The 8,693-nt window shown below is 38.8% G+C and overlaps 1 non-coding gene across 1 annotated transcript; it reads right to left on the bottom strand.

Annotated features, from left to right (window-relative positions):
- Window positions 1-3,400: 3,400 nt before the first annotated feature.
- On the bottom strand, window positions 3,401-3,502 carry LOC113176397 (U6 spliceosomal RNA). The gene has a single exon (XR_003300066.1). It is a non-coding gene; the product is annotated as a U6 spliceosomal RNA (small nuclear RNA).
- Window positions 3,503-8,693: the final 5,191 nt, after the last annotated feature.

The following is an 8,693-nucleotide window of genomic DNA, read 5'->3' as shown; positions in this document are numbered from 1 at the left end:
ACACACACACACACAAACACACACGTATGCTTTGGCAGGCTTGAATTCAGAGCATTTTGATTTAGGGAATCTTTGCTCTGCCTACTGACTGTGGAGGAGTTCTGTGCTTTGTGGCATTGTTTTATAGTTGATTTTGCCATGGCTGCTGCACATCTCAAGCAATAAAAGGGATTTGAATTGCAATAAAAGGGATTTGAATTGCAATAATTTGCCTTCTCACTGTCATTCACATTGCCCTGACTTGCTTGTCAAGCTTTTGAGGAAAATCACAATTATACACACACTTTTTGTGCTGATACCTGCCACCCCTCTATTTGTTTTCTGATAAATATGCCCTTTCCACAGAATTCTATTCAAATGCCAGGCTGTGATCGATTCCAGTGCCTGTCTTGTCCCTGTGTTATATGACAGCCCTGTGTGCATAAGAGGCCCTGCCCCTTCAGAGAGATGTGCTCAGAACTCAGTCTCCCCACTCCTCCCCCAGCCTGCATTCAGCAGCTGCTGAGCAGAAATAGGTTTGGCGAATGCCAATGTGACAATTACACAGGTACCTGGGAGGACCTGAAGCTCTGGTCTCGGCTGCATGACGGCTACAGGGAAATTAAGTGCAAGCTGTTTGGAGAATATTTATCCTTAGGACATCATGAAATCTCAGAGGTGGGGGTGCGTGGACAATGCCTTCCTGGAACCCCTCACCCACCAGCTTCCAGGAAAAGAAAGAAAGAAAAAGCTGCAGCTTAGTATTTGATATTTAGAATTAATTAGAGCCCCAAATCCCACACCAGCCAGCAGGTTTCTTAATGAGGCCAATGTATTCATCTTCTTCAGGGATAATTGCAGTACCTCATGATGCCCCGTGGGTTTCAAGGCGCTACCGCATGCAGCTGCCTCATCTGGCCCCCACAATCACCCTGGTAGGTGGTCAAGAAAGAGGTCATTCTCCCCAATTTCTAGATGACTTTTCAGGGAGGTTGAGTCACTTTCCCAAGGTCATACAACTAATAAGTGGTAGAAACTGGATTTGAACTTCAGCAGGTCTAACACCAGGGCCCACGCAGTTAACCACTGCTATTCTACACTGCCTTCCTAGAAAGAGGTATGACTATTTCAATGCCAGGGAGGTCAACCTAAAAGTCCAGTGACAGAGTTACTCAGGCATGCCAGAAAAAATGCAGGAGTCCCAGTTACATTTGAATTTCAGATGAACAAAGAATATTTTTAGTATAATTATATCCCATAGTTATGCTTATCTCAAATACTGAGAATTGAGTTGATATTTAGTTGAAATTTAAACTTAAATGAATATCATGTTTTGTATTTGTGAAATCATCCAATACCATGGTCATCACTATCTTAAAAAGCCTGGCTAACCACGGGTTCCTTTGATTTGTTCTACTCCAGCCTCCCCATGTCTTGCTAAACAACCTTCTAACGTGGACCCAGGCTTAAAGCCTACTAGTCACGTCTTGTCCCACTTCCTTACTTCACCAAATCAGCTTTTACTCTCCCATCTGGCTCTTCCTCCCCACTACCCTAACCATCACCCTGATCCAGAAGCTTATTGCATGTTGCCTGTCACCTAGATCATGACCAAAGTTCTTCAAAGCGTTTCACTCAATAATCTATTGCCAGATTTTTATGACCAAAGCACAGGATATTCTCCTATTCAAAACCTTTTGTTTTCCTAAGCTCTTTAGTAAGTCTTCAAGGCTTTATGGATCTAGGCCCAACCTGAGAATGCCACCCCCTTCTCCTCACCCACCGATAACAATTGAGTATAGACCCAAAGTCTGAGCCACACTGGGGTTCCCAGTTCCCACAGTATTTTTTTGCTATTTGTATCACCCCTTTGGTCTTAAGTTCCACCTGTCTTGACATCCCTAAGTCCAGTTCAACTTCCTTCAGGAAGTCATAGTGCCCTCCACTCCCTAGCCACAAGTCATTTTGCCTCTGGCTCAACACTCATCGTGTTTCCTAACCCTTCCTGGTACATGCCATATTATGTTTCTGTTCCTGTTACTTTGGCTCATATCTTTGCTCTTCTCTCCATTGTTTTATATATCTAGGGGAGAAGAACAAAGATTTTGGTTTCCCCTCTAAATGGCTTAGCACATTTTCTGGCACAAGATAGATATTCTATAGACATGTTTGGATTTACCTGAATGGCTTGATCTCAGAAACATTTTCTATGAAACCCACTTTATATCAACATTGAGACAAACCATGGAGATACAGCAAAGGCTAAGATATGGTAGGGTCCTCAAAGCATAGCATGAACTAGAGCAACATGTAACTAAAATAAAAGCAGACCACACTGAGGCCAATCTCAGCACAGTGAATCTGCAAAAGAGATCACACATCCAATTTCAGAATGTTTTGAAGAGTAAAGCAGGACTTCACTAAATGACCTTGAAAAAATGAGAGAGGACAGGGAGGGTTGAGGAGGAAAATATATCCTATAAGATTCAGCAAAATATCCTCAAGGATCACTTTCCATCTTTCCATCCCAAAGCTACTCTTTCTGATAACTATTTATCCAATCTAATTTTCTTCCTTCCTTATAAACTCCAAAAGCAGCTCTCAGACAGCCTTCATGATCTCCGTTTTCAATCCTGCCTGCTCCTACTGTTAACAGAACTGGGGCCTTCCAAGAAACTGAAGCAGTATGAAGTCACACCTCCCAAAACCCAATTCTTGTGATCAAATCAGAAAGATTTCAGACTTATTGCTTTGAGTATCAGGGATACTATTATTATTGAAGGGATAGGAAAAGGGAAAGGGGACATTCTCAAGGGAAAGAGTGGGTCCTCTCAGAGAGGACAGTGTGCCTCTCCTGCACTCCAGTTTTATTGGGGATCCCAGAGAACTTTCCAGAGAGTCTTGCCCATGTCCACCTCTTGAATTTTGACTAACATCAGACTTTGAAGTTCTCACTGCCATGACAACTCTAGATTACCTTGGTCCATGCTGACTGTTTCATATTGGCTTTGTAAACATAAATTCTTACAGATTTTATGATTAGGAGGAATTATCCCAAACTCCCTGAGTTTCAGGATCTGGTCTGTAGAGAGGGTCAGAAAAGTTCCCCTCTTCAGGGTAACTTAGGTTCCTCCGATCAACATTGTTTTGGACATGCATTTCTCCTGCAGACAATAGGTAGTTTGCTGAGGAATGTGATATAACATGTCCACTTAAGCCAGGCAGAGCTGCAGGCAAATTGCTTCTTGGCCAAAAAAAAATGCATATAGGAGTCAGCACAATAGGCCCATATTATAGAATTATTCCTTTAACTTCATGTTCCTACATCCTCATCTGTCTGTCCCCTAACCCTAGGATTTTGTTTCATTTTTGAAGAATACTACAAAGCTTTCTTTTTTCTTTTTATTCTATTTTTTTTTTAAAAAATATGGAACACTTCACAAATTTGCATGTTATACTTGTGCAGGGGCCATGTTAATCTTCTCTGTATCATTCCAATTTTAGTATATACTGTTGCCAAAGTGAGCACACTACACAGTTTCTTATACTGAACCATTGAGCCTTTCTCATGGCTTTAATGGCTGCATCCACAAGCACTACAAGGAGTTCCCAAAGATGCCAACATTAATAATAATAATAATTTGTTCCAATCATAAATCAATGAATGATAAACACTGTGAGAGCTTTCTAGAAGTGTGGAGAATTTTCCAGAAAGAAGAAAGAGAATTGGAAGGCCTAAAGAGGGGGCCAAGAGCCCATATTTCTCCTCTACCTTCAATAATGCTTTCTCTTCTAAGTCCCCCATGCAATTTGAAGTAAATGACCTCCAAAGTGGCCTTCGAGATGGCCCCCAATGCTTTCTCTTGTCAAGACCCTTGTGTCATCCCATCTGTGTTTGTCAGCTTTGAACAGCTTTAAATAAGATACCTGACAAGAACAACTTAGAGCAGGAAAGAATTATTTTGGTCCATGGTTTCAGAGGTTCAGTTCATGATCAGCAGGTTCAAAGCAGAAGGACATGGCACAGGAAAGTTGCTTAGCTGGAAAGCAGAGAAGGAGCATGGAAAATATAAACTCTTCCAGGGTATACCTCTAGTGATGTACTTCCTCTAACTAGTTCCCACCTCCCAATAATCTATTCAGTTATCAGTGGATAAACCCATCAAATGGATTAATCCACTTATGTGGGCAGAACCCTTATGATCCAATTGAATAAATACAGATAATGGTCAGGTAATTAGGTTAATGGGTCCCAATTAAGGTCTTTTTCAAATGCAAAGACTATACCAAACTAACCAATAGAAATATTAATGGGCTCCATCAAGCCTTTTTCATATGTAAAGACCATGAGGCTTACCTGTGAGAAAATTTCATTCAACTCCTTTGTTGAGAGCTAAAGATGGGAATGAACCCAGAGGGGAGTTACAGAAAGGATTAAAACTCAATGGCTAAAGGACACAACCATAACTTTGCTACTTTTTCACTGCCTGTTTAACATAGGTTTTGGTCAATGTTCATACCCTGCAAAACTATATAGACCCCTAGGCTAGCACACCGAAATGGATTTGCATGTTGTCAGGTCCCATCCCACATTATGGGAGTTCGATCTCTTCTATTCTCACTTAAATAAATTCTATTCCATTTACTCTTCCCTTCTATTATTGTCTGTGGATTTTATTCTTCATTTTGTGAGACAAGAACCCAGAAAGAAATTGGTGAAGACAGCTGTCATACCATGATACAACCATTTGGAGTAATCTATGTGAATGAACTTGAAAGTGGATCATCCCACAGTTGAACTCTGATATGATTGCAACTCCAAGTGCACTCATGATTGAAACTTCATAAAAAAACATTTGAGCTACAGGCCCCACGATAAGTTTTACCCAAATTTCTGACCCCTAAAACTGTGAGATAATTGTTTTGTTGCTAACTTTTGGGGTGATTGGGTTACACAATTGAAAGTTTCACATGTTTCTCTTTGGCTCATTTTGGGGATACAGCCAGAAAGCAAAGATGACTTCAGAAAGTGCATTCATCCTACTTCATGTACAAATGTCATTTTATAATGCTGCAGTCAAAATGATAAAGCCAGTGGTCCCCAGAGACAATCATGGAAGCTTTTATAGCTGTTACAAATCCTGCTTCATGAATCTCAGACCCATATGCAAATGTGAAGCTCAACCTTTGATAAGCCATTTGATTTCCCTTTTAGTTAATGAAGTGAAAATACACCATTTTACACTAAGATTAAATTGCTAAAATGTTTCACTCTGTTCCCTAGTTAGTTGTAATTAAAAATAGAAATGTAAGAACAGGAAAAGGCACTTGCTCTCTTCTAGCATCCTGAAGCATGGAAGGGGAAACTTGTGGCCCTCTGCAACCTCTGAGTGGAAGTGAAAGGGTGGGAAGGGGAGAGGAGGGTGAGAACAGAGAGGGCTGTTTTTAAGGCCCACCCAAACTGGAAAAGATGTGACCAATAGCTTCAGCCATCAGCATCCCAGGATATCAGGAGAATCACTGTCCTATGTTATAGTGGGAGGAGGGAGGGAGAATACTCCTTTTTTCAATATCTGTTTGATACTGTGCTTCTCAACTTGAAGTCCCAAAATACCTAGGAGGACATGGTTGAATTTCGAATGTATGAGAATTCCTGATGTTGAGTAAGAATTCAAATGAATAAAAAGTGTGTGTGTGTGTGTGTGTGTGTGTGCAGGTGTGTGCATGTGAATTGTACTTAGATACCATATATAGCTCTCCATATGTGTGTAGAGTGCTGTGTATAGGTATTAGTGTGTGAGAAAAAAAAACAGATGAGGGATTATCTCTACTTGTGCGTGTGAGTACATGTGAGTGTATGAGTGAGGGTGATATATAAGTACCCATGCACATAAGAAAGAGTGAATAAGAAGCATATATATGTACCCACATGATTGTGTAAACACTGTATGTGGTCTTATGTGTGTGAGAAAGAATGGATGAGCAACACATAGAGAACTGGGTTATATAGGTGCATATGTAAATGTGTATATATAGGTAGCCACATCTGTGAAAGACAAAATGAGTGAAGGAGTGTATACAAACCTATGTGTATCTGTGTGAGAGTGTTTGTGCCAGTGCATGAATTAAGAGTATATGCATATATATGTGGGTATGATGTTGTATATGGCTGAATGTGTATGAGAGAGGTTAGGTAGGGAATTGTATATGTATTTGTGCATATGTGCTGATGCCTATAGAGATTAAAGGGTGAATATTCATATGTGAATGGATGAATGAAGAGGTGTAAAGGAATGTTTGACAGATCATGTATATGGAAAGAAAAGTGTGTGTGCATTTATGTGACTGTACAGGTGGGGATTCATTATGAATATGTGTGTTTGAGTATAAGAGTGAGGGAACTTTATATGTACATGTGTGATGGTTGAATGCAGGAGTGATTGGGAGCTCTATGCCCAGGTATGTGTGTAACTGTATGTGCAAATGAAAATATATGCACATATATAGGAGCATATAAATTTAACAGTGAAGGTATATATGCACTGTGAGTGTGTGTGAATATGCCTTGGAGTTGTGCATGTACATGTGGATGTCAATGTATGGGAAAGAGAGTTGTTTATAAATGTGAAAGAATTTTTGTATGGGTGGGATTGTATGTAGTAGTGTGGGTATATTAATGTATGAATGAAAGGGTGTGTGTACATGTATGTTTAGATGAGAGATATATACATAAATGTGTGTATATGTAGGTAAGTTCATGTGTTAAAGGAGTTTAAATGTACGTGTTCTGTGTATGAGGGGATACATATGCTTCTGTCTGTGAGAGCTATCGACTGAGAGCTTGTATATGTATGTGCATTCATATATGCATGAATGTTGAGTACCATATAATGGTATGTATATGTGTATGTAAATGTATAGGTGGGTGATGGGTATATTGATTCTGGTGTGGAGTGTGTGCATATGTGTGTGTGCCTGTGTGTGAATTGTGTGTATATAAATAAATGAAGTATGTATGTATGTGGGGATAGGGTGAAGAATATATGTTCCTTTCTGAGGATATGTTTATGCGAGTCAGTTTGAGAGTATGGATGACAGCATATCTGTAATGTGTGGTTGAAAGATGAGTATGTGTATACATTTATTTATGTGTAAGTGTATAAGCTAGAGGGTAATATTTATGTATATTTGTGTATTAATGTATGACGAAGAATATACATATACATATATATGTATGACTTTCTGTGTATTTGATAATATGGTCATGAGAGGTTATATTTATAAATATGTGGCTAAGGGTATAAATGTACATGTATGTTTAAAAGCATGGCTAAGATAGCATATATACATGAATGTGTTTGAGAGTTGGGTGAGGGGTTATATATGTATTTGTATGTAACATATTACATACACTATGTATGTGTTATATATGGTGGAGGTAGTGTGTGCGTATATGGTTGTAAATACATGAGTGGGGACTGTATAATATATACCTGTGTGAGTGTATTGGTGAATAGCTGTGTATGAGCCTATGTATGTGTCAGCATATTGGTGAGATGTATGTATGTGTGAATGGGTAAATTGAAGAGTGAATGTGTATTTGAATGAGTATATGGGTGAAGGTGGTATATATGTACATACTCATGCTTATATAGCAGAAAGGGATGGGTATATATGTCTGAGACTTTATAGATGAGCTGGTGTATGTACAGGGTGATTATCAGTCAGTGTATTAGTAAAGAAATTGTACATTTATGTATGTGTGTTTTTTGGTAAATATCTGTATGAACATGCACGAATATATGCATGGAATTATGATTGCATATGTGGGTAAGTGTATAGGTGCTGGGCTTATATGTGAATGAGAGGACCAATAGCTATTGTATGTGTTTTTATGAAGTAGAATATTTTTTCATCTCTTCCTCTGTGCATGCAAAAAGTGTTATTGGTTTATGTGTATTCATGAATGTATGTGCCAACAGGTGTATATGAATGTGTAAGTTGATGTCTGTATTAAAAAATGATATCAAAATGTGTATGAGAAAGTATATGGATGAAAGGTGTTTGTATGTGAGTGTGTCAGTGTGTGTGCATGTATGCACGGAAGTGTGAGTGTATAGCTGACCATAGCATATGTGCATGTGTTAGAGGGTATGTCTGAGGATGAAGTATGCATATATGTGTGTGTTGTATTTACCTAGGTAAGGGATTATTTATGTGATTTTGTGAATGCATGTGCATGATGAGCATTTGTGTATCTATGTGAATGATTGTTCTCATTCAGGTGTAGATTGTGCTTGCATTTTTGTGAATGTTTGTATGTAAAGGATTTATATATACACATGTGGAGGTGCTAATATAGGTAAGGGCTACATAAAAGTTTGTGATTATGTGACTGAATGGGTTATGAGAATATATACGTACCTACATCTGTGTGAATGTGTGTCTGAGTGGGTGTACATATGCCTGTGTGTATGATTGTATTGGTTAGTAAGATATACACATGCATGCATTTGTGAGGGTATGACTGAATATATTATCCATTTGTCTGTGTATGTTTAAATAAGGACACTGAATTTGTATGTGTGGGTAAAAGAATATATGGGTGAAAGGATGTTTATGTACCTTTCATGTGTATATGAGTATGTATTTGTATAAGTTGTATATGTGTTTGCATGATGTATATATCTGAGTGGATTGTATGTGCAGGTATG

This window comes from Urocitellus parryii, chromosome X (assembly GCF_045843805.1).
Source record: "Urocitellus parryii isolate mUroPar1 chromosome X, mUroPar1.hap1, whole genome shotgun sequence".
NCBI classification, from domain to species: domain Eukaryota; kingdom Metazoa; phylum Chordata; class Mammalia; order Rodentia; family Sciuridae; genus Urocitellus; species Urocitellus parryii.
The sequence above is the reverse complement of the archived record's forward strand: the minus strand, read 5'-3'. Positions and strand labels throughout refer to the sequence as shown.